This window comes from Oryctolagus cuniculus, chromosome 5 (genome assembly GCF_964237555.1).
Source record: "Oryctolagus cuniculus chromosome 5, mOryCun1.1, whole genome shotgun sequence".
NCBI lineage: Eukaryota > Metazoa > Chordata > Mammalia > Lagomorpha > Leporidae > Oryctolagus > Oryctolagus cuniculus.
The window spans coordinates 36921270-36949142 of record NC_091436.1 but is presented as its reverse complement, the minus strand read 5'-3'; positions in this window follow the sequence as shown (position 1 = coordinate 36949142).

Genomic DNA, 27873 nt, shown 5'->3' with positions numbered 1-27873 from the left:
TCTCTAATCCTCACCCATACTGGGAGCCACGTGCAGGGTCATCAGCTGGTGAGGATAAACAACCACTCAGGGCCTTTGGTTTTCTGGTATGAGTCACCAGAGGGGTGCTCCTTGGAGTGCTAAGCAAGATAAACACATGGCAGCTCTCAAAAGCCTGTTTCTGGAAGCCTCAGAGGAGAGAACAGAAATCTATTGTTCCAAGTCTTAAAGTGTAATGAGTCTGCAGTGGGAGATGCATGTTTAGTGAAGATCAAACTTTCAATGGGTCAAGAATTGAAAATGCTTGCAATTAATCTGAAATTAAATCAGTGGTGACAAAGTGTTTATTTTATTTTATTTTTAGGTAAAAAGAAGTCTGGCAGCAAGAAAAGAGAGGTCAAGATCAAGGAATTGCCTGATTCAACTGGATCAGAAATTCTCACAAGAAAACCAAAGCAAAAGACACTGGAGAAAACTTGGTTTCCCCTGAAATATACTTGACCATGTCCATGAGAAAAAAGATCAGTGGAGCTCTTTTGCTGGAAGTGAATCCACTACTCTATGCCCATAGTGCACTGAACCCTTGACAATACAAGACAGCACATAAATAACACGATCTTAGCCTGTCAAAGAACCTCATACTAACATCTTTATGTGGAATCTGATTCATGCCTTAAGCCTTTTTGAATTCTGCACATCCATGACAGCACTTGAGAAATAACCTAGACCTACTACATTTGCATGCAAGTAGGATGGGCCCATGCCATCAGCTGTGCATATCTCAAATACGTGACAAGTAATTTGAGGACAGAACACTTGGGTGCCCTTACTGTGGATCCCCGAGGATCCAGCACTGGGACAGCACAACCTATAATCATGAACACTGCTCTAGTGCCATTGCTGTTGTTCAGACTCCAGGGAAATGTTTGTGCCTTTCTTCTGTTCAGTGTCCTAGTAAAAGTGATTGTGTCTCTGTCACTTCTGATTTTTTAAAAGGATTTATTTATGTATTTGAACGTCAGAATTACAGAGACAGAGAGAGAGACAGAGAGACAGAGAGAGTTCATTCTTTTACTCACTGGTTCACTCCCCAACCGCTGGGGTTAAGCAAGGCTGAAGCCAGGAGCCCTGATCTCCACCTGGGTCTGCCACATGGTGGCAGGACTTGGGGCAGCTTCTGCTGCTTTTCCAGGCACACTAGCAGGGTGCTGGATCAGAAGTGGAGGTTCTGGGACTAGAACCAGCACTTGTGTGGGATGCCAGCATCATAGCTGGTGGCTTAACCCATTTTGCCACTATCTTGGCCCCTGTTGTTGAAGTTGAGAAATTGTTTCTGGGTAGAGGCATGATTTGTACAGCAGAAGCCCTTATGTAAGGGAAAAAAATATTAAGTAACTTGCCACCCACATCTTCCTTTCAGACAAAATATGTACAATTCACTTAAAACGAAGTAGTGCTTCTGAGTAGCTCTGAGCAACTTTTCTTAAGAAGCGAGTTTTCTTTCCGGTCTTTAGGCTGCAATAGCAGGCCCATCCTACTTTAGAGCATCCAGAGATGCTCTTAAACTGTGTGATAGCCATAGCAGATGGTGCTTGTGGTGGCTGCAGTACACTCTGAGATATTAAAAAATTCCTATTCCTCCTAAATGGGTATGCCTGTTTTATTGGTCATTCAAATATCATGGACTATCAACAGAACTCCCAGACATGCACAACAAAAATTAATGTACTTGTATTTGATAGTTTGCTAACATTCAGTCAAATGAAAACTCTAGGTTTATACACATTTTCAGTTTAGTTATATCAAGGTAAGAGAATAAAGCATTTTCTTTTACAGTGTGTTAGCTTGATTTATAACTTAAACAATAAGACATATGGTGTGTTGACCTCTAATTTCTTTCTTCCCTTGAGCCCTGCTGCCCCAAGTCCCAAGCCTCTGACCATCCTGACACAGTGCTCTCCAAGGGACAAGAACTGGGTGACTTGACTTACTTGTAACTAACATCTCAGGAAGGAAAGGAAGCAGCAGCATCCTCAGCTGATAATGTTTCACTTACTCACCCAGGAACTATTAACACGCCTTGGGCTCTGATGATGTAGTTTCCTTTCTAAAGAAGATTTTATTTTCTTAGGGAAAAACCATTAGTTTTTATGTTTTTTCTCTTTCAGCATTTTGTTATTGCAATTTCTATATGCTGTCAATTGCAAAGCAGAACAGAATAAATTTTGGCCCCATGCTAACAAAGGCTAGGGGTAATCCCATCCACAATCCTTTGCAACACTTTCCAGTATTCACTGAGCAGGACTCTGGAAATACAGTTTTATGAATTGTGTGTGGGTTAGAATGTCTGTGTGTGTGTATATGTGTATATGTATGTGTGTAAAGCAGATATGCATTTATAATGAATTTACTTCTATAAATAAACTAAGTTAAGAGAGGGGAGGAAATTAACAAATAATGTTAACTCCACATTAGAAGTGATGTGATGCCCATACCTATTTTTCTTAATATTCATCAAAGGCCATCTCTTAAGGAAAGTTGTGGAGAGAGAAGATGGTGAGTTGTCGTCAAAATCAAATGACAAAATGGGATCCCACCTGGAGGGGGAGTCCAACAAAGAGAGTGTGAGTCTGTCTCCTGCTATTCCTTCTCAATTTACTAAAGAGATGACCACATATTTAGATGAGTCATCCAACATGATGTGTACTAAAAGGTATGCTGCCTCAGGTTTCGGGTTGGAGAAGATGGGTCTCCAACTCTCCCATTGCTTTCCAGGATGATTTGGATCCATCCTGTCACTTGTTTTATTTTCACATGACTCAAACAGTCTTGGAATATAGACTTACATCTTTTCTTCTGAAGAAATGTTAAGGAATCTTGAATAACACATTGAAATCAAGCACAATAATCCTTGACCTTAAAACTATAACTTTGAAAGTTTAATTGCTAAATATTCTCTGTTTATTCCTAACATTCTTTGGTGACTTCGTATAAACCACCAGGGTTATAACATCTGCATGCTAAGAATATAACATTTGGAAAGTGTGTGAAATACAGTTTGTCAACAAAAGAATTAAGTCTGGTTTTGATAAACTTAGTAGCATTGGACCTACACTTAACATCCAAGAATTTTAAAAAGTGGTTTTAAATTAAATTATTTTGGGAGAAAAATTCAGCAAAAGTTTACATCATTGAGAGATAATTATAAACACTCTCCCTTCAATGTTGCAAAACCAGACTGCTGATGTCCATGACATCATCATCTCTGTATTGGAGAATGACATTACTCAGCTTCATTGCTGTTTTTTTTTACTTCTTTATTTATTTTATAAAGCCATTTGGCATTGTAAAATTGCCAATGTAAAAATTATCTTTAATAAGCAACATATGTTCACTTCACTCAGTTGTAGAGGCTGGGAAGTCCGAGATTAAGATACCAGAAGATTTGGTGTCTGGCAGGTTTCCATTCCTACCTCATAGATAGTCACATTCTCATGTCCTATATGGAAAAGACTGATAGATTTCTCCAAATATTGTGATGAGGGTATTAATCCCACCCACGGGGGCTCTACCCTCATGCCTGATCATGTACCGAAGGCTCCCTATCCTAATTTCACTGCATTGAGGGAGAGATAGGATTGGAAAGTCATGATTTTTGTGGGAGATACAAATATTCAGTCTATAGCATTAATGAAAATCCATATTTATTTTGTTCTTCAGCCTTTTATTTTCTCTGTGTGCTATCTCTCTTAAAGCATCTTATGAAATCTTTTTTTATGATTCTCAAACATACATGTCTTCCTTTAGTATTTATCTATATCAAGCAACATTGTAAGTATTTCTATTTATTTAATTTTTTTCCAACTTACTTTGTTTCTCACTTGTACAGCTTTTCTGTGAGGGTTTTTACTTCTTAACATCATCTTTATGTTTATGAAAATTCATGTGGTTGCTTTTATGTATTCGATTACTGGGCTCTTCTTCCAGATCCAGCCGTTTCATTACTCACCTCCTTACCCCTGCTACAAAATGATAATTAATCAAAAAGAAGATTTTTTAATTTATTTATTTCTGCATGTCTATCTTGACCTCACCAGTTTTCACATTTTATATTCTTTTTCCTCCAAAGAGTTAACTTCTCTTAAAAAAAATCTATTTCCTCCAATAACTCTATTTTGGCTTTCAGAAATGAATCGGTTTTCTCTCATTCTTCTCCACTTCTCTCACACTGTTGCAGTCAATGAGTCCCAGTTTTAATTCATATTCTACTACTTTGCTTTGTGAGTAGAGTTGGGGAAGCAGAAATTGTCCCAAGATGCCTTTTAACTTGGAATTTTTTTTCTTTTCTTCATGTAGGGCCTTATCTCAACTGACCAATCTACTCAAATTCTTCCCCCTTCCCTTTCTCTCTGTCTGTCTCTCTCTCTCCTTTTAGTTAGGTTTCCACATGTCAAGGCTCCAGCTCGGATAAATGACACGGCTTAACTGTGGTTTTGGAAATCAAGCCGTAATCAGTGAAGAGCCCCAGGTGGCACAGGTGCTGGGACTTGTTTCCTCTCGGAGCTCAGGATGTGTTCTGTAGGTGTCAGTGTACACATGTCTTAGCTCTCCAGGTAAGATATAAGTCCCTGAAACATAGGAAGAGTGTATTTCTTTGGTTTTCATGCCAAATGTCATATCCAGCAGCATTTTACAAATAAACTTTGGCCCAGAGCTTTAAGCCAGGTGTATTATGATGGGCCACATTCAGCCAATAGGCACCCTTGTGATCTTTCATCTAATAACCACTTAGAAAAATTTCTCTAAAATCAGATGTTGTGGCCAGCAGGAAAAATAAACAAGATGTAAACAAAGAGAACATATCTCACTGAATTACTCTTAGTAAGGATAAGAATTATTTTGGGAAACTTTTTAGTGTGAGTGTCCTGAGAAATAAGTGAAGTTTATTTATTTATTATTTTAATTTGAGAGGCAGAGAGATAGAAAGAGACACATACAAACATGGATACATACAGCGCCCTCCCATCACCCAACACACACACAGAGAAAGGGAGAAAGAAAGTGCTCAGGCTGGCGCCGTGGCTCACTAGGCTAATCCTCCACTTTGCGGCGCCGGCACACCGGGTTCTACTCCCGGTCGGGGCGCCGGATTCTGTTCCGGTTGCCCCTCTTCCAGGCCAGCTCTCTGCTGTGGCCAGGGAGTGCAGTGGAGGATGGCCCAAGTGCTTGGGCCCTGCATCCCATTGGAGACCAGGAGAAGCACCTGGCTCCTGCCGTCGGATCAGCACGGTGCGCCGGCCACAGCGCGCTGGCCGCGGCGGCCATTGGAGGGTGAACCAATGGCAAAAAGGAAGACCTTTCTCTCTGTCTCTCTCTCTCTCACTGTCCAATCTGCCTTTCAAAAAAAAAAAAAAAAAAAAAAAAGAGAGAGAGAGAGAGAAAGTGCTCCCATTTGCTAGTTTACTTCCTCAATGCCTGCAATAGCCAGGACTTGGCTAAGCCAAGGCCAGGAGCTGAGAACTCAATCCAAGTCTCCCATATGGGTGGCAGGGGCCTAAATACTTAAACTATCACTACTGTCTCCCAGGGTTCTCAGTGGCAGTGCTCCATTTCCAATCCAAGTCTCTGCTATGGCCTGGGAAAACAGTAGAAGATGGTCCAAGTTCTTGGGCCCCTACACCAGCATGGGAGACCTGGGAGAAGCGCCAGGCTCTTAACTTCAGATTAGCCTAGCTCAGGCCATTGCAGCCAACCAGCGGATGGAGGATTCTCTCTCTCTCTCTCTCTCTCTCTCTCTCTCTCTGCCTCTCTGTAACTCTGCCTTTCAAATAAATAAATAAATCTTTTTTTTTTTTTAAAAAGAAACCTTTATACTGCTTTCCACAGGACTACACTAATCTGGATTTCACCAACAGTGTGTAAGAGTTCCCCTTTTTCCACATCCTCACCAGCATTTGTTAACATCTTTTTGATAATAGTCGTTCTGAAAGGATGAGGATTGTGGTTTGATTTGCATTTCCCTGATGGCCAGTGATATTGAGAATTTTTTAATTTATGTGCTGCCCATTTGTACTTCTTCTTTTGAAGACTGTCTATTCAGATCCTTTGCCCATTTCTTAACGGGAGTTTTTTGGGGGGGTGGTTTTGGGAGTTTTTTGAATGTTGAATTTTTTGAATTTCTGATATACTCAATATTAATCTTTTGTCAGATAAGTAACTTGCAAATGGTTTCTCCCATTTTGTTGGGTGTCTCTTCATTCTATTATTTCCTTTATTATGCAGGAGCTTCTGAGATCAATATAGTCCCATCTGTCTAGTTTTGCCTGTCTTTCCTGTGCTTTTGGGGTCTTATCCAAGAAATTATCAGCTACACCAATGTCATAATGTGTTTCTCTTATTTTTCTCCTAGAAATTTTATAGATTCCAACCTTAAATTTAGGTCTTTGATCCATCATGAGTTTATTTTTAGATATAGTAAGAGATAGGGATCTAATTTCCTTGTTGTACATATATATGTCCAGTTTTGCCAGTACCATTTGTTGAAGAGATTGTCCTTTTTTCAGTGTATGTTCTTGACAAATCAGTTGGCTGTACATACATGCATTAAATTCTAGGCTTTCTATTCTATTCCATTGATATATGTACTAGTTTTTATGCCAATACCGTGCTGTTTTAATTACAATAGCTCTGTAATATGCTTTGAAATCAAGTGTTGTGATGTTTCCAGCTTAATTAATTAATTAATTTTTTGTTCAGGATCACTTTGCTATTCTCATTCTTTTTAAAATTCTGTATTATTCTATATGAATTTATGATTCTGTATGAATTTCAGAATTCTTTTTTTGTAATTCTGTAAAGAATGCTACTGGTATGTTGATAGAGATTGCATTGAATCTGTAGATTACTTTAGATAATATGGGCATTTTAACAATATTATTTCTTTTAATCCATGAACAAGGAATATTTTTCCATTTTTTTGTGTGTGTCTTTGATGATTTCTCTCATCATTTTATTATTTCTATTGTATATTTCTTTTAAAAGGACAACAAGAAGATTATGGTTTAAAAATGAGTTTTCTTACATATTTAATATGCAAACCAAAGGTATATACTCTGTGGCTAATTTCCTCACCCCATTCTTTCTTCACCTCCGTAGATATGGTAAAGTTTGAGTCTAGTGTCTTCAACCCATAAGGAAAAGAAGAGCTGATACAAGCCTTAGAGGACTGATTTCCAAATATGTATGAGCTTGCCCCAGGGAGTACTGAGAGAAACTATTGAGCTTCAAGAGAAAATATCAGAATTTGTATCTTTCATTTTCTTTTTCCTTTATACCTTATATATTTTGTAAGTTTATAATATAAATATAAAGCAATACTTTCATACCACACACATACCTGTCTGGACCCACACTTGAATTCATTTGAGTAAGATCACACAAGCTAGGAGAACATAGCCCTGGGAACTAGGAAGGGATCTGCAGCTCATCACATCCAAACCTTCCTTTTACAAAGCAAGCCTGGGAAGTCCCTGGGGGTGGAATGATTTGGTCAAAGGCACAGCCTGTCAGTGACAGGGATTGGCTCCTTACTCCCACTCCAGTGCTCATGAGAGAAAAGAACAACCTGATGATAAATAATTCTCCTGGAATAGCTGGGCAACTTGCAGGGAACTGTCAAACTTCTTCCTCCAGCATAGCATAAATTTCAACTGGTGCTACCTAGAACAGTTTCTTTTCTTTTTTTTTTCTTTTTTTTTTTTTTTTTGTGAAAAATGGCATGCGATCAACTTCCCCGCTGCCAAGAGAGGCCGCCTGCTGTGGCTGCCTTCTTATTGGCCGGTTCTCATTGGCCTGCATCTGTCTGCTTTTCCTGTGGAAATAAAATATACGGGCAGGAGAAAGGACATATTTGGTAATGCTACGCTCCTCAGCTTCCTGCTCAGGGCTGTCTCAGCTGCAAAATGTCAAGGGAAAAAATATCCCTCCAACTTGGACTGAATTCCAGACAGACCCTGATGCCTGTGAATTTGTCAGTGGGAGCCAAGTCCAGCAAGGCAGAACATGAAGAAGGTTCATTATTCGACTTCAGGAGACATTCAAATAATCAGACACTCTGGTATTTATGATTTTCCCCGTTTCAGATGCTCTGTAGTTCATAGCATTCCCCTCCCTTTACCGCTGATTCTGAGCTTCCTTTTAAATTAAACCTCAACAGTTATAAAAAGACTCTCACATTACTTGTAAGCCACAAGCACTAGCAGGAGACACTCTGTTCACACAGGGCTGCTTGGGGCTGGAGGAGGGCAGGCCAGGAAGTCAGAGTCACTTCACCTTGACCATGTCACAGAAGTCCTCCTCTGGTTCCCATGTCTGTGCCAAGGCATCCTGCCACTCACAGCATTAAATACGATGGACTCAAATTTTTGCTAAATGCATTTCTTTCTTTCCACCAGCCTCCTCTTTCATGTTGGCTTTTCTTTGTATTGAGGGTCAGGGGACAGTGGGTTTATCCTGACTCTCCCAGTTTGAATAGATCGCCAGGACTGTTTGTAAGGTGGAGTTTTGGGGGATCTTAGTCTTTCTCCTGACATTTGGCACATTTTCTTTCTCTTTCAGAACTGCTGCCACAAGCTGGCAAAAAGTTAAGGAAACTGAATTTGCAATCCAAACCTCATTAAATTGCTTCATACACATTTTCCCTTCTCCATGCTCTTCATTTCAAAATGTCATGTATTTGTTTGTACTTGGTCACCCTAAGTCCCTATTGGAGTGCTCCAAAAAGCACGGAGGCATCCAAATATCGGTTTTAGCAACTGGTGGAAGTGGCCAGATGAGTTCTGGGCTGTGCAGTCTTAACGTGTGGTCTTTATGAATAGGGGTCTTCTTTTCTGCTTTCCCTAAACTGTCCAGTCCCTTTACACTGGTTTTGCTTCTCAACAGGCTAGGGTCTATGCTACTTCCATGGTGATCAACTGTTAGGTCATAAACATTAGATGTGGCATCACCGAATGAGTCAGTCGGGAGGAAGCTGGCCTGGAAATACAGCCGAAAGCCTTGTGTTGACGGATGAATGCCTCCTTCCTTCATGGCAGCCCACGTGGGTGAAGGGAAAGCCTTGCCTGGCCTCCCCCCGACACTGATTCACAAACCTGGGCTGCTCTGTAGGCGGCTGGGAAAGTCCATCCTCAGGGAAAAGTCCATGCCTCACACAAAACACCCACATGATGAGGAGGAGTTAGAGTGTACTAACAAGGGTGCTCTTTCTGGTTACTTTGTGAGTGTCAGCAAAGTCAACCTGCTCTCATTTTCCTTGCAAAATCCAGCTGTGTTCTTTCTGAAACAGTGTATATAGATGGCATTGTCTGTTTTTCAGTGCATCCATTTTTAATAGGATTGTTGTTCTATCTTATCTGCTTCCTTCTCTGTAAAACGGGCATGGGAAGAGCTCACCTTTTGTAAAGCGGGAGTCTGGATTAGACAATCTATAAAAATAACATATCATATCATATCATATCATATCATATCATATGTTCCTCTTCATTATTTTTCCCTATTTCAAATAGACACTGAGTGATACTGCAAATAATACTTAAAAAAAGTTCATGAGAGAGAGACAGAGAGGAGAGAGAAGAGAGAGAGAACTTACATCTATTGGTTCACTCCCCAAATGCCTGCAATGGTCAGGGCTGGACTGAGGCTGAAGCCGGGAGCCGGGACATCAATCCAGGTCTTCCATGAGAATAGCAGGGACTCAATTACTTGATCCACCATCTGCTGCCTCTCAGGCTTGGCACTGAATGGAGGCTCAAGGCAGGTACTGAACCCAGGCACTCCAGTATAGCCTGCAAATGTCTTAACTGCTAGGCTAAATACCTGCCCTGGAACGATTTTCCTTTTATCACATTTCATACAAGCCGCTGCGCCCTATTTAATTTTGGAGGAATTCATCTAATATTTCTGATTTGAGGTTTCAGAGAGACTTATGTCAAAAGCTGTTATCCACGAGGCTGCTAGGAGACGGGTCAGCTAGAGAAACAATGCACTTTCCTGTGACCGCTATCAAGAGCTGCTCAGCATTCCTGCCAGCCTGTTAGCCTTTATCTCTTAGTCACTATAGACCTGCAGGAGAGCATTCCATCAGAGGATCAGGTTCTATCATTTCACTGGCATGCAATGCAAGACCTGAGGAACTTCAGTACAAACAAATTTGCCAGGGCTCAGATTAATAAGAGATAGACATGAATGGCCTGCCCAGTTGTGTTCCCTCTCTGCTAACGACAGAAGAAAGGAAAATAAGTTACAAATCCAGCAGAAACACTGAGGCCAGACCTGAGGAGGAACATCTGGCTTGATGGCTACAGAAGACGCTGTGGCATTGGCGTCTTACCAAGAGTCTTTGAGGTTAGCCTGGAAAAGCCTATTTGAATGATTAAGCTACAGACCTGACAGAACATGGAGGAGAGGTTATGTGATTTCCAAGGTTTTCTTCAAAACACGATCCTCCAGATTGTCTAAACGTGATTCCACATAGGACTCTCCACTGTTAGGATTGCTATTCACGACCAGGTCTCAGTGAACTCCAGGCTACTATCACAAAACAGTCAGATTCTCCTGGTTGGAAGGTAATTGAGGACCCTTTCATTTCGTCCTTTTTGTTTCACTGATAAACAAACTGAGGCATAAAGAGGCCTTCCAGGTAGCAGAAGAAGCAGGCCTGGATTTCAGATGCCTGAGCTTCCCCATGCTGTGTGCTGTACTCCTATGTATTTTTACTGACAATATAAGGCCATTGAAGTTGTAGCCCCATTCTTACCTTCCTGAGTCATTAAAGAGTTTGCATTCTGGAAATACTTTTATAAGAATCTTGTTTATTACGTGAAAAGTACCGAGACAGAAATATGAGGAACTCTGGAGAGTGGTTTGGCTCAAAAACACAACTTAGAAGAATAGGCAAAGTACGGAAGAGGAAATGCTATTTACATGAGCTCATTTCTACTCACGAAAAAATTAAAACATTAAACTTCAGAGCCAACAACATTTGACTTCATCCCAACATCAAAAGCTTACACAGCAATTTTCCAACAGATCTGTCTCGTGCATTTCTTCTCCCCAGGCCCAGGAACTTGTCAGCTATCTAAGTCTCCAGTTTGTTCACTTTTCCATTTCATCACATGTACCTGGTGTCAGCTCTGTCTTGTTTTATGTCCTTGAGATGGATCATGTTGTCTAGTCTTGGACGACATCCAACAACTCTAATTTCTAAGTTAGAGGTTCTTTCTTCCCTTTTGCATTTTGGAGGGTGTGCAATGCACACAGGAGCGCAGCTGAGTTGCTTCTCCTTGTTCTCTCCACAGAAGCTGAATCAAATGGCTTCCTCAACCCTTCTGTGGACCACAAGTCTTACCTCACAGATTTGTTTCCTTCTGGGTGACTTTGGTCAATGCTTTCAGTAGCCAGGAAGCCAAATACTGACATTAAATGATACAATTCCCTCCTAAAGCTCCCTCTTCTTTTCGTATATCAGCCTTTGGATCTTCTTTACTGGACATCGGAAAAAAAATCATCATTTCAGGGCTCTCCTTATGCAGTCTGAGCAGGCTGTTTTCTAATGGGTTGGATGACTCCGAAAGCCATCTCCACAGGCAGAATTGCTTTTCCCTTGAGGTCAGTCTCTTTCTATTAAGGTCTTCCTCTGAATGAAGGAAGCTCGGTTGCATTGGGCAGGATAATCTGCTTTATTCAAAATCTGTTCTTTTAAATAGCAATATTTTTTCTTTTTTTTAAGGAAATATTCCTGTGTTATTTATTTATTTATTTGAAAGTTGGAGTTACACCGAGAGAGGAGAGGCAGAGGCAGAGAGAGAGGTCCTCCATCCGCTGGTTCACTCCCCAGTTGGCTGCAATGGAGCTGCGCTGATCCGAAGTCAGGAGCCAGGAGCTTCTTCCGGGTCTCCCATGTGGGTGCAGGACCATCTTCTACTGCTTTCCCAGGCCACAGCAGAGAGTTGGATCTGGAGTGGAGCAGCTGGGACTCAAACCCGCACCCATATGGGATGCCAGCACTGCAAGCAGCGGCTTTACCTACTGTGCCACAGTGCTGGCCCTGCGATATCATTTTAAAACATGTAAAATAATATTTGGCCAAATATCTGGGGACTGTCTAACCACACTGACAGGTAAAATTAACCATCACATGTGTGTTGAATACAGTTCTAAGAACTGTGGAAATAGTCATTTTCTCATGAAGCTTCCATTCCAGTCATATAAAGGCTTGATATATGTTGTCACACACTATTTCAAAAACACACTTAATGTTAAATTCACTTGGTACCATTCTTTTCTTAAAAAAAGATTTATTTATTTATTTGAAAGGCAGAGATACAGAGACAGAAGGAGAGAGAGAGAGAGAGAGAGAGAGAGAGAGAGAGAAATCTTCCATCCGTTGGTTCACTCTCCAAATGGCCTTAATGGCTGGGGCTGGGCCAAGTCCAAGCCAGGAGCCAGGAGCTTCCTATGGATTTCCCACTTGGGTGCAAGTGCACAAGCACTCAGGGCCATCCTCCACTTCTTTCCCAGCTGCACTAACAGGGAGCTGGATCAGAAGTGGAGTAGGTGGGACTCCAACCAGACTTCATATGGGACGCTGGCACTGCAGGTGGAGGCTTAATCTTCTATAACCGCAGTTGGTAGGATTCTTACACTCATTTCACTGATGATGGCAATGACAATGATGGTGATTTAGAACCTTCCTGGAATTGTCTAGATTGAGAAACCTTTGCAAGGTATTATATTTTTAAAATGGTTTTATTTATTTAAGAGTCAGAATTGTAGACCAAAAAAGGGAGAGACAGAGAGAAAAAGATCTTCCATCCTCTGGTTCACTCGCCAAATGGCCTCAATGGCCAGGGCTGGGCCAGGCTGAAGCCAGGAGTCAGGAAATTCTTCCAGGTCTTCCTTGTGAGTGCAGGGGCCCAAGTACTTGGACCATCTTCCACTGCTTTCCCAGGCCATAAGCAAGGAGCTGTATCAGAAGAGAGGCATCAGGGACACAATCCTGTGCCATGTAGGATGCCGGCACCGCAGGTGGAGGCTTAGCCTACTATGCCACAGCGCCAACCTCTTGCAAGGTATTATTAAGAGTTAGATTGTTGAGTGCTAACAATGTTAGGGTCATGGGAATCTTTCTGAATAAAAACCCATCCTTTTCCTTATTTTAATAAGAAGTAGAGATTAGGAATATGTGATATGTCTCTTGATACTATTAAAAATCCTCCAAGACATCTCATAGAGCAGAATTAGACTGTGTAGCCCATGATAAAATAAAAGACCAGCTGTCACATCAAAGAAACACAGAAGATTTTGTGGCTTACTGCTTGTTTACCTGCAAGGGAAATGCCTGAAAGCCTGGAGTATATATTACACATAGTTTGGCGGCACTTAGAGGAAAAACTTGGATTTCTACCTTATATCATACAAAGAACCCATTGTCCTCATCCCATATCCATTGGTGAAGCACAGAAAGTTTCCACCTATTTTTAACTTTTTTTATTATTATTCCGTTTGTTTGTTTGTTTGTTTACCCTACAGTGTTTTTTTTTTTTTTCACTTCATTACACCTGTTTTCAAGTCCTCTGTGGAATCACTTCTTATCCTTTGGAGAACATGACAGACAAGTAATGACAGCTGTGGAATCTTCCTCTGGATATGGGAACAGAAATAGCTCTCAGAATAAATAGTGGCCACACACAGGTAGCTTCTTCATGAGGCGACTCGGTGACTTCACCAGATAGGTCCTTCCCCACCCATCTGGGGTGAGCATGACGCGGGCTGCTGTTTTGGAGCCTATAATTAGAGCACAAAGATGAAGGTGCATCTGTGAAAGCAAACCTTGTCCAGGTCTCAAAGACTCTACTTTTCCAAATTACCTCAATTGGTAGAGTGTATTAGAAGTCAGGGAAGATCTCTGGAAAGATACATAGAGGACCTAGTAACATTGTTTCCTCTGGGGCACAGGAGCACAGATACTCTGTGTAGAGGAAGCCCAGGAGCCCAATTCCCAGCTTGCACTTCTTTATAGCATGTGTTTGTATACTTTCTTAAAACTACCTATCTACCTACCTATGCAGATTATAAATTAGCTAACAAAATTAACGAAGTATAAACAATGCAAAAGACAAGTAGCTGGAAACATTTAGATGTTCCTCTGTTGCTATTTAGCTTAATCCTTCCCTCCCCCTCCTCCCCTCCCCTCCCCTCCCTTTTCTTTTCTTTTCTTTTCTTTTCTTTTCTTTTCTTTTCTTTTCTTTTCTTTTCTTTTCTTTTCTTTTCTCTCTCTCCCTCCCTCCTTACCCTTCCTTCCTTCCATTCTTTTTTTTTTTCCCCCACAGAAACTGTACCTAAGCAACCCTGGTCTCCTTGTTCTTCATTGAGCATACCTGGAATATCCTATCCTCAGATTCTTTACACAAACAATTTCCAGTGCTTGGAAACCACTTGTCCTTCTTATCTCCGTGGCTCACTACTATTAAGTCGTGACTCAAGTATGACTTTATCAATGGGGCCTGCCTTGCTCATCCTATTGAAAATTCAACATTCACACTCTAGAAGTTTCCACTGATTCTAGTTTTCACAGTGACTATCTTCTTTTTAAATTACTGTTTAAGTTGTACCCTATTTAATGTTCTGATTGACTGTATCTCAACACAACTAAACTCCATGAAGGATTTGTCAGTTTTGTTTAAGACTCTTTTCCTCAGATCCTAAGTGCTGCCTAGTAGTCAGAGGCTGTCAAGAGATAATTACTGAAACAGACAGGAGGAGGATTAATGGATTTTTCTTTCTAAATTTGTTATGCTTAATTGAATAGCATTAACTGACTTGGAAGTGATCATCTAGGTTTTTCATTCTATTAATTGTTATCACTAAATTTTTTGGAAAACTTTCTTCATTAATCCTCAGGGGAATGCAAATCAAAACCACAATGAGATATCACCTTACACCTGTTAAAATGACTGTTATCAAAAAAACAAAAGATAACAAGTGCTGGCAAGGTTGTGGAGAAACGGGAACCCTTGTACACTGTTGGTGGGAATGTAAATTAGTATAGCTATTATGGAAAATAGTGTGGAGGTTCCTGAATAGATTAAAAATAAAACTACCATATAATCCAGTCATCTCACTCCTGGCTATATATCCAAGTGAATTTAAATTAGGATATTGATGAGATAGCTGCACTCATATTCATTTCAGCATTATTCACAAATAGGCAGAATGTCCACTAACAGATGATTGGATAAGAAAATGTGGTGTGTACATATAATGGAATATTATTCAGCTTAAAATAAAGGAAAAAAACAGCCGTTGATGACAGCATGTATTAACCCGGAGCATTTATGCTATGGGAAATAAAGCAGGCACAGAAAAACAAAATTATATGATATCAGCTGTTTCTCAAACCTATAAAAGTCCAAGTCCTAGTTGCAGAGAGTAGAATGGTAGTTATTAGGTATGGGGGTAGGTTGTGGAATGGGGACTTCTTAGTCAAAATGCACGAAGTTTCAGTTATGCAAGATGAGTATTCCTACAGACTTGTTACATAGCACAGTGTCTATGGTCAATGGTAGTATATGGTATATCTTAAAATTCTCTAAGGAACTAGGTCTTGAGTACTCTTATCACAAAATTCCTAATGCTAATTAATAAAGAGATTATAGAGAGACTTGTAGGATTGATACAAAGGTTTATGGTGATGGTTTCAAGGATGTATAATTACTTCCAAACTGAAGTTGTATACATTAAATATGTGAAGGTTTTTAAATGTCAATCAGATTTAGTTTTTTTCTTTTGAAAAATGTAAAATTTTCATTAATGTAATGTTTTCTGTTGTTAGTGGACAACTCTTCTGCCTACCTAGTATCCTATTCTTCGTTATGAATACCTCAAAACCTACAGTATTATTAAGATACAATGTTTTGCTTATAGACTTTTAACTTCTGAAATGGTTTTTGACATAACCATTCTCTTTGGATGAATTTACTATAATAGTCCAGGCTTCTATGTGCTTACAAGTGTTCAACATTCATCACTTGAAAGAGGTTTAATAAACTAAAATAAACCAGTTACTTCAAGTTGGATAAGGTTTTTTCAGGTTTTAAAACTTTATTTACATATTTAAAAATTGTGCATTGCAATAATTAAAATCATTTGAATGGCAGCAAAACAAAACAAAACAAAACAAAAAAAACAATGGCTCTCTGATTAAACTGCCCTTTCCAACCTACAGAACACCTTGGATCTGCTTGGTTTTCACTCTGGATCTCGCTGAAGTCCCACCCAGCTTCTTTGTTCACCATGACCAGGAAGGAGATAGGGAAGCAGGCATGGCCTTCATTGCCAGTAGTTCTTCCTTCTCTGATGTGAAAGCAACAGCACAGTCATTTAAACTTGATCCGACCTCTTTGAATCTTACAAAGTTAAGCAGCTAAAAGAAAATAAGAAGACAATGCTTGCGGGATGTACTGCGCATATTGGCAGCTCATGCCTTGTTATGATTCTCAGCTTGCTTTTCCTGTTCAGTCGTTTCTTTCAAAGCCAGTGGATTTTCTCCTGTGTTCCTGTCTTCTACAGTGTTGACTCGGCAAGTTTCTCAAGCTCAGTCATACTGGGGTTTTTAAACATGGTTTTAGAGGAAGCTGACCGAGGTGCAAGGGAGAGAAGTCTGGCCAGCGCAGTGCTGCCACAGAGTGCCCAGCTTAGATAAGATGTAAATATAAATATAGGGAATAAAGCACTGGGGAAAAAAAATGTCCTAGAAGAGGAGGAGGGCCAGAGAACGGCTACTGAGATCTTTGAGGAACCCAGGAAACTGCAAGAGTTACTGGAAACCGCCTCGTTGTTCCTGGTCAGGGCAGTGGTTGGCAGCGCTGGGCCAGGCCATTTGCAGATTTTCCAGGGCTGCTGTGCAATCCCACCTGTGCTGTCTGTTACAGTGCCCACCTCACCCACCTTATCTGGAGAAACAATAATGACTTCCACTTCTCTCCATTTCTGTGGACTCTGTTTTCCCCAGTGGGCTCTGAGAGGGAAATGGGGACAGGATTATCGCTGTCATCTCCCAGAAGTCCCTCTATTTTCAGATATCCAAACTTAAAAGAAATATAAATGGGAAAGCACACTAAATTCTTCATCAAAATTTCATCCAGATATTTCAAAGCCCATTCTGATTTGATTTTTTATCTTCTGAGATGACATATATGCCAATGTGGTTTTTTTTTTTTTGTCATTGCTACTAAGTGCTACTAATGTGCACATTTTGTAGGTAAATCCCTGTGATGAGCACATGTTCATATCCTTGTTTTTTTTTTTTCTTTTTTTTTCTTTTTTTTTTTTTTGGTGACCTTGACATGATGGTCTGGATAGTCTGGGTAGTCTGTATAAACTCCCCAAGCAGTGGATACTAAAAAGTGCAGAACATAATCCACATGTTATACCTATACAATAGTTAAAGAAAATTAGCAAAGTTCTTTTAAATCAATAATTGTCCAATATTTACATTAAAGCCCCTCTGTATTTCAGTTACCTTGTATATTAAAGGACATAATTGTAAAGATTTCATAAGATAATGATAAGGATCAAATGGTATTATATCATCTATCTATTTATCATCTATCTATCTATATATCATCTATCTATCTATCTATTGATCGATCGACTTATTATCATCTTTACAGAGTCTGGGACACTGTCTAGGCCATTGTAAATGCACAGAAAATATGGCTGCTGTTATTGTAGTTATCGTTATCATCATCACCATCACTCTCTTCCAGAGAAACCGACAAGGTTACGTAGCAGATTAACAAATTGGACAAGTCTTTATTTCCCTCTGCATCTAGGCCTTTGCCATGTATCTTCATGGAAGACTGTGGTTCTTTTGTGCTCACATTTGAACTTGGTCATGTGCCTTTTTTGTGTCAATAGCACATGAGCATAAGTGACAATTTGCCAGTTCTCAGTATAGGCCTTAAAATCTTTTGCAAATGTCCATTTGTACCTTGGTACTTCTGTCACTGCTTCTTCAGTCTGGACCCCAGAATGAAGCCCTATAGGTTTAAGGTGTTTTGGTCAATCCTTGGAATTGCAGTGAGAAAAAAAAGGCATCTAGTCAAGTCTAACAGATTTTCTGAACCTCATCCCACCCACAAAAGTGTAAGAGACAGATGATGCTGGTTAAAGACCCTGAGTCTTGAGTGGTTTTTTGAGCTGGAGAAATGACCGAGTACCCTTTTGTTTCAGATGCACCTACACAGAGGACCTACCAGTATAGAATCAGATGATGACATCTGCTCTCCGGCTGAATTATATTACATGTTTTGCCCACATGCTGGTCACGGCTCTCTGTGAACATTGTCCAGAACAGTGCAGCAGGAACTTGAGCAGGTGTGGGGAGAGGTGAAGATCAGTGCCAATTTCTGCCTTCTGTGTTTTTGCCGCCTCCAACCGTCTGCCACCTGGTGCAGCTGCACCCTTTGGACAAGAGATATGATATCCTGGGCATTAGCCTAACCGGTGCTACACATGCAAGAAGCTACAGCTGCTATTTGTTGTGCCTCCTTGCTGTTATTGGCTCTGTTACATTGCCTGAGGGTGGCATAGATTTCTCCATACCAAATGTGACTTTCCAAGATTCAAAGATAGAAGTCTGATCAATGTAGCTACTAATGATGATGACTGTGTATTTGGAAAATAGACTGTCATCATTTTTAATAGCTTGAGATTTTCTTAGAGTGAAAAGCAAATAAATAAATCATATGAAAATCTCTGATATAGCATCATAGGGTTTGTCATTCCAGAAAAAAGTTAAAATCTCATCTGTATGGTTGATGTAATTTTATAGTTTTTAAGGGAGTGAATATTTACTTTTTTGCTTTTGCACAATAAGACAAGTGTTCATATCAGCACAATGTCGATAAACTCTATGAGTTAATCATTCACTAAATCATAATTATAGCTAGTTTCCATTTCTAAGTAAAGGGTGATTTGCTCTGCATGTGTTCTGGGAAACATTGAAATCACACTGATGAACACATGCTGCTTGTGAATGTGATCCATCTTAAAAACTTCTGAGGTTGATTTGAAATGCCAAAGTAAGAAATAAGAGCAATGTGAATCCACTCTATAGTCCACAGAAAAGATTTTTTTTTTTATCTTTAGTCTATTTAAAACATAATTAAAAGTATTTCTTTACTGACCACATTTGCCAGTGCCATGGGGATGGGAAAAAGACTAAAAGGGGAAAACATTACATATATGGCCTAAGCACATGTCTATAATTTAACAGGATGGGACACATCCATCTTTCAGTGTACTTTCAATGGTGAAATATAGACAAATAAATGTATAGTGTAGTTGTTCTCAAACCTAGTTTCTTTTTAAAAAATATTTATTTATTTATTTGAAAGTCAGACTTACAAAGAGAATGGAGAGGCAGAGAGAGAGAGAGAGAGAGGTCTTCCATCTGATGGTTCACTCCCTAATTGGCCACCACGACTGGAGCTGTGCCGATCCGAAGCCAGGAGTCAGGAGCTTCTTTCGGGCCTCCCAAGCAGGTGCAGGGCCCAAGGACTTGGGCCATCTTCTTCTGCTTTTCCAGGCAATAGCAGAAAGCTGGGTTGGAATTGGAGCAGCCAGGTCTTAAACCCGTGCCCATATGGGATGCTGGCGCTTCAGGCCAGGGCATTAACCCACTGTGCCATAGCGTCGTTCCCTCAAACCTAGTTTCAAATGAAACCCTTGGAAGCCTTTCAAAGTATCAGTGCTATGCTGCACCCCAAAATTTCTAATTTAATTCATCCAGGGTGAGATCAAGGAATCTGTACTTTATGAAAATGCTCCATTAATTGTAATATGGAGTTAGACTCACTAGTGTGTGATGTTCTAAGCTTGTCTTCAGTTCCAGGAAGATATTAATTTCAGTTTTCTTTAGAGGAGCTTCATACAGCAGTTGAGTTTAAAGTCAAGTTTTTTTTTTTTTTTTTTTTTTTTTTTTTTTTTTTTTTTTTGACAGGCAGAGTGGACAGTGAGAGAGAGAGACAGAGAGAAAGGTCTTCCTTTTGCCGTTGGTTCACCCTCCAATGGCCGCCGCGGCCGGCGCGCTGCGGCCGGCGCACCGCGCTGATCCGATGGCAGGAGCCAGGAGCCAGGTGCTTTTCCTGGTCTCCCATGGGGTGCAGGGCCCAAGCACCTGGGCCATCCTCCACTGCACTCCCTGGCCACAGCAGAGGGCTGGCCTGAAAGAGGGGCAACCGGGACAGAATCCGGCGCCCCGACTGGGACTAGAACCCGGTGTGCCGGCGCCGCTAGGCGGAGGATTAGCCTAGTGAGCCGCGGCGCCGGCCTTAAAGTCAAGTTTTAAAAGAATGACATTGAAGAGCACATTTCTTCTTTAAATGAATTTCAAGATTTGGGTTTTCTGCAAGTTTTACCATTTTAAGTAAAACTTAAATTAACTACTTTGTGATATGCTTATTTTTGCTAATATTTTCTCTATTAATGTTTTTATTTTATATCAATCTAGATTGCATTTTCATTTCTGCCCTTTTCTGTAAAGCTATGACCTAGTCAGTGCTGTGCTGGAGCCCCTCCCTGTGACTTGCAGAATTTGTGCTCTTCTGTCTTCCTTTTTTTTTAAGTTATGAATGAGAGAGAGAGAGAAGAAGCAGAAGCAGAAGAAGAAGAAGAAGAAGAAGGAGAAGAAGAAGAAGATCTTCCATCTGCTGGTTCATTCTCCAGATGGTTACAACACCCAGGGCTGGGCCAGGCTGAAGCCAGGAGTCAGGAGCCTCTTGCAGGTCTCCCATGTAGGTGTCAGGAGCTTTAAACCATTAGCAGAGAACTGTATCAGAAGTGGAGCAGCCGGGACACCAATCAGCACCCATATGGGGTGCAGGTGTTGTGAGTGGCCGGGGTTAACCCGCTACACCACAACACCACTGATTGTGCCACTGATTATGGCCAACTCTGTGTTCAGTAATGTCAGGTCAGTAGATTGAAATTAGCCATGATGAAAGTTGGAGAAATTGGCAAATGCTAAAAGTCATACTCTTTCACCACAGAGGTGATTATTAATAATTTAATACACAACTGGCTTCAGTGAAAGAGAATAATGGCATACAAATTAATTTTGGGGGGGCAGACATTGTGGGGCAGCAAGGGAAGCACACATCCCACACCAGAGTACCAATTTGAGTCCTGGCTACTCTGCCTCTGATCCAGCTTCCTGATAGTGGGCCTGGGAAGCAGCAGATGATGGCTCAAGTACTTCAGTCCTTGCCACCCACATTGAAGATTCTAATGGAATCCCTGGCTCCTGGCTTCAGCCATGCCCACCCCTGACTGTTGTGGCCATTTGAGGAGGGAACCAGTGGATGAAAGCTCGCTCGCTCTCTCTCTCTTTCTCCCCCCTCTGTTTGTCATCATTGCTTTCCAAATAAAGCTTGAAACAAAAACATTGTTTAGTCTTTTATGCTAGATATCTTAAAATTAAGAGCCTCAACTTGAAGTTATTCTTAATCTGGGGAAAATTAAACCTACATTTTATAAGAATTCCTCTTCTATATTTTTTATTTTATTTCCTCTCAAATCCCCCTCCTCATTTTACCTTGACCACCTAAAACAGAAACTCCCACATATTCTATGCTCAGAGGAGATTTACTTGTGTTAGTTTAAGAATCATTTCATGTTTTCTCATGCCTGCCTTCGTACCACCCCAAACCACTATTTCAGTTTTTAATTTAAGCTCCACAGCAGCCCTTTTCAGTTTGATGAGAAAAGATAACCAAGAAAATAAATTAGGAGTCTTATGATTGACCCTATTTTTTTTGTTATTCAAGGAAACCCAAAATGAAGCAAAATAATAAAATTTTGCCAAGGAAAACATTTTCAACCATTTCAATTACTGTTTTAATTGGCTGGGTCTGGTTGCCAGATTATCCTCTAATCTCTACAAGAATGTTATTTGGAAAGAGCTGAAATATGCCCTGCATCGAAGCCACATCCATCCCTTCAGCACTTTCTAGTTGGAATAACTCTTTCTCAGCATACTGGAATCATATTAGAGTAAAATTGGCAGTTCCTGGAAAACTTAATCCATAGATTATATAAAAGTCTAACTCACTATCAGCATATTATTGAAAAGTCTGAGAAATGTAGTGGGCCTGAATCCAACATAAAGAAAAGTAATGATATTGTGATAATTGTGTCACAAATACCTCCAGTGTGTAGGTAATATATAGGTTTGTGTGTGTGCAACTGTGTACGTGGGCATGGCTGCATCTGTGTGTGTATATCAACATGACAACGGAGCAAGAAGAATGGTTGAAGCTTCCTGGGGTGTGGGATGTGTTTTACTAAAGGTTACACCAAGAAATGGCGCCAGCTGCTTATCAGACATCACGGTTCAGAAAGGGGAAAAAGGCTTTCATTTTTCATTTGTTTTCATTAAATGAAACTTTAAAATATTAATACAAAGAATAGACGATTACGTCTTCAGATTGTCATCTCTGATATGTTCTCATTTAAGTTGAATGAAGAGCTACTGTACACATTACTTTTTTTTTTTTTTTTTAAGAATTGTCATCCAGTTCTGTAAGTGGACTCCAGGAAATACATGAGAAAAATGGCTATGGTAATCATTTTTTTTTTCTTTAACCCTAGATTGATCTCTTCTTTGAATTTAGTTTGTTTGGCATAATATTAAAAGGTTAAAATTTTAACTGATAACCAAGGCTGTTAGCATCTGTCTCATGTGTTGAGACAAGGCCACCATGAAGGATCATACCATCAAAAATCCAAGAGAGTGTGTCCCAGCAATGACCTCTACAGAGCACATCATACGTCCTCTTGAACCACACTTTCCAAAGTGTAGATGCTGGCATATTAGCAGTGCTAGAAATGCAGACTCTCAGGCTCATTATACAGACTGAATCAATCTGCATTTCAACAAGTTCTCCAGATATGATAGTGGGTGCATTAATATTTTAAAATCATAGGTCTAACTTATGTTGACTATTTCTCTAAGAGTGAAAGCAGTGGGTGCATCTATTCAGTGTCTATATCATGAATTCTATGGAAACCATAGTACTAACTGGAATACTCATCAGTAGCTCCAGGTCTATGACAGAATTAGATCCTATTTGTGGTGTTTCAGCAATTACTAAAAATATCATCCATGTTTTTTTTTTAAAGATTTATTTATTTATTTGAAAGTGAGAGTTACACAGAGAGATGAGAGGCAGAGAGAGAGGTCTTCCATCCAATGGTTCACTCCCCAAGATGGCCACAATAGCCAGAGCTGTGCCAATCCGAAGCCAGGAGCCAGGAGCCAGGAGCTTCTTCCCGGTCTCCCACGTGGGTACAGGGGCCCAAGGACTTGGGCCATCTTCTACTGCCTTCCCAGGCAATAGCAGAGAGCTGGATCAGAAGAGGAGCAACTGGGACTAGAACCGGCACCCATATGGGATGCCGCACTTCAGGCCGGGGCATTAACCCACTGTACCACAGCACTGGCTCCTATCATCCATGTGTTTTTAAAAATTCTTTTGTGAAGAGGCAACCGACAGAATGGGAAAAAATATTTGCAAACTATGCAACAGATAAAGGGTTAATAACCAGAAACTCCACAAAAACAAAACCAACAACCCACTTAAGAGATGGGCCAAGGACCTCAATAGACATTTTTCAAAAGAGGAAATCCAAATGGCCAACAGGCACATGAAAAAATGTTCAAGATCACTAGCAATCAGGGAAATGTAAATCAAAACCACAATGAGGTTTCACCTCACCCCGGTTAGAATGGCTCACATGCAGAAATCTACCAACAAGAGATGCTGGAGAGGATGTGGGGAAAAAGGGACACTAACCCACTGTTGGTGGGAATGCAAACTGGTCAAGCCACTATGGAAGTCAGTCTGGAGATTCCTCAGGAACCTGAAGATAACCCTACCGTTCAACCCAGCCATCCCACTCCTTGGAATTTACCCAAAGGAAATGAAATTGGCAAACAAAAAAGCTGTCTGCACCTTAATGATTATTGCAGCTCAATTCACAATAGCTAAGAGCTGGAATCAACCCAAATGCCCATCAATAGTAGACTGGATAAAAAAATTATGGGATATGTACTCCACAGAATACTATACAGCAGTCAAAAACAATGAAATCCAGTCATTTGCAACAAGATGGAGGAATCTGGAACACATCATGCTGAGTGAATTAAGAGAGTCCCAAAGGGAAAAATATCATATGTTCTCCCTGATCGGTGACAACTAACCAAGCATCAAAAAGGAAACCTGTAGAAGTGAAAGGGACACTATGAGAAACAGTGACTTGATCAGCCCTTGTCCAGACAGTTGATGTACAATTTAATACTTTATCCCTTTTAGTATTTATTTTGTTCTACTTAATACTATTGGTTGAACTCTTTAATTAACCCACAATTATTCTTAGGTGTTTAAATTTAACTGAAAAGTGATCCCTGTTAAATATAAGAGTGGGAATAAGAGAGGGAGGAGATGGACAATTTGGGACAAGCTCAAGCTGACTTGCCCCAAATGGTGGAGTTAGAAATGTGCCAGGGGATTCCAATACAATCCCATCAAGGTGGCATATACCAATACCATCTCACTAGTCCAAGTGATCAATTTCAGTTCACAATTGATCATACTGATAGGTCTAAGAGTCAAAGGGATCACATAAATAAGACTAGTGTCTACTAATACTAACTGATAGAATCAAAAAGGGAGAGAATGATCCAACATGGGAAGCAGGATACACAGCAGACTCATAGAATGGCAGAGCACTCTGGCCTCAGAATCAGCCCTTAAGGCATTCGGATCTGGCTGAAGAGCCCATGAGAGTATTGTAGGCATAGAAAGCCAAGACACTCTGGCAAAAAAAAAAAAAAAAAAAAAAAAAAAAAAAACAAAAAAAAACAAAAAAAAACCTAAATGAAAGATCTCTGTGAGTGAGATCCCAGTGGAAAGAATGGCCCATCAAAGAAGGAGGTACCTTTCTCTGAAGGGAGGAGAGAACTTCCACTTTGACTATGACCCTGTCTGAATAAGATCAAAATCAGCAAACTCAAAAGGCTTCCATAGCCTTGGCAACTCATAACAAGAGCTTCGGGTGATTACTGACTCCATAAATAAAAGTGTCAATTTGTTAAGTCAACAACAGGAGTCACTGTGCACTTACTCCTCATGTAGGACGTCTGTCCTTAATGTGTTGTTCAATGTGAATTAATGCTATAACTAGTATTCAAACAGTATTTTACACTTTATGTTCTGTCTGGGGGCAAACTGATGAAATCTTTACTTAGTATATGCTAAATTGATCTTCTGTATATAAAGATAATTGAAAATGAATCTTGATGTGAATGGAATGGGAGAGGGAGCAGGAGATGGGAGGGGTGAAGGGGGGAGGGAATTTATAGGGGGGGAAAAGCCATTGTAATCCATAAACTGTACTTTGTAAATTTATATTTACTAAATAAAAGTTAAAAAAGTCTTTTGTGAAGATTATTAAACCTGGCTGTATGTACTTCAAGATCTCAACAATTATGCAGCTGTTGTCAGAAGTTTCATCATGTCTGCCCAGTAATTAGTTCTCTGAAAACTTGTCTGCAGTGTCATAAAGTGATGGCAATTTTTCTTAGAACTTAGCATAATTAAATAAGTTGTTCTGGGGTCTGATGCATTTATACTTTTTGATCAGCTTTTTTTTTTTAAACAGGAATCTGCAGTACAGAAAGCAGTAGCTTGCAAAGTCCAGTTTGCATCATTTAATTCCATGATGATTCTAATTTCTTAAAATCACAAATGTAATGAATCATTTCATACAAAGTTACTGAGGAGGACCAGGAGGGAGGGAGAGAAGGAGAGAGAGACAGAAAGTAAAGGGAAAGAGAAGTGGGGGGAAGGAAGAGATTGGAAGAGGAAGACAGGCAAAGGAAGGACGAGAAGTAAACTCTTTTACCTAAGAAAGTGTCTTCAGGAGTGTGCATTTGGTGCAGCAGTTAATCCACTGGTTAGGATACCCATCTCACATCCTGGAAAGCCTGGGTTCACGGCCTTGCTCCACTTCCCATCCAGCTTCCTGTTAATGCACACCCTGGAAGATACCAGGTGATATCTCATGTAATTGAGTCCTTGTCATCCATGTAGGAGGCCTGGACTGAGTTTTTGGTTCTTAGCTCCTGGCTTCTTCCTGATCCAGCCCCAGTTGTTGCAGGCATTTGGGGAGTGAACTGGAACATGGAAGATTTTCTGTCTCTGTCTCCCTCTCTGTCCCTCTCTGTCTCTCTGTCTCTCTGTCTCTCTCGCCCCTTCCTTACAAATAAGTAAAAATGAATAAATATTCAAAAAATTCAAGTTGTTGCACCTACTTATTGGGCTTCATTATCAGCCTTTTACAGTGTGACTATAAACGAACACATTTATGCTTTACCAAAACCATTTTAACTATCTGAAAACTGAGACTGATCAGTTAAATCAAGAATTATCAAAGTTTGAGAATTTCATGTGCCTGCTTGTACATTAAAACACTGGTTCCTAAGAGCTAAGGCATAAAGCAAGCTTCGGCCGAATGCAGATCATTGTTTCTACATAATGCTCTCCTGGATCCCTGACTCTTCCTTAGTGAATTTTCAGGACAACCGCAAGGTAAATGAAAACCACATTATACCTACTACACCCTTCCTCTCTCTTTGAGTCAGTTTCCAGATTTCTCACTTCTGGATCCCACCCCTGAGTTCTCTGGAGTCAAGAGGTCCTGCTCACAATCAGTTGCCAACACCACAATCCAACACCAAAGAGAGGAAGGCACTCCAAAGGTCTCAGGACCCAAGGAACTGGTGATGCTGCAGTTGGGAATATGGGTTCTGGCCGTAGACAGGCTGAGGTTGGTGTTTTAGCTCAGTAGCTTGGTGACTTTGGATAAGGTGATCCTTCTGATTCAATTTCCTCATCTATAACAAAACAACATCTATTTCAGAATATGTCATGAATTAAATGCAAGGCTACAACTCAAATACTAAGGAAATGTTTATGGTAACAGGTGACTTTTCTTTCTCCCACCCTACTTCCAAATTCCTTTTCCCTCTTCTCTTCCCCACTTTCAATCTGCATGTCCTTCTCTCTCTCTTTACCTCTTTTTAAAGATTTTATTTATTTATTTGAAAGATAGAGTTACAGAGAGAAGGAGAGAGAGAAAGCTCTTCCATCTGATAGTTTACTCTCCAGATGGCCACAATGGCCAAGGTTAAGTCAGGCCCAGGCTAGGAGCCAGGAGCATCATCTGGATGTCCCACATAGGTGCAAGAGCTCAAGCCCTTCGGCCACCTTTTGCTGCCTTCCCAGGCATATTAGCAGGGAGCTGGATCAGAAGTGGAGCAGACAGGACTTGGATGGGTGCTCATATGGTTTGCTAGTACATCAAGCAACAGGTAAACCTGCTGCACCACAGCATCATCCCCCCTTCTCTCTTTTTATTCATTCTCACTTCCCTCTTCCACCTTCACAATTCTTCATACTCAATCTAAAAATGCTCACAAACAAAATATCCCAAGACAAAATTACGTTTAACCCAAAGGACCGTGTGATCCAAAAGTCCATGTGTCCACAGCAAAGACCAATCATCTATTTATTTCTACAACTTACAGTTTATCTCAGTTATGCATCACATTTGTAATGCCCAAGTTCATCAGGACCTGCAAGAAAACCCATGAACTTTTCAGCCTAAGTTGAATCGCTCTTCCAACTTCCATCAATCTTGGTGGTTTTCAATGAAATTGTAGCTGTGGCATGCCATTTGTAAATATTAGTTGCTTCTGTTGTACCTCCTATA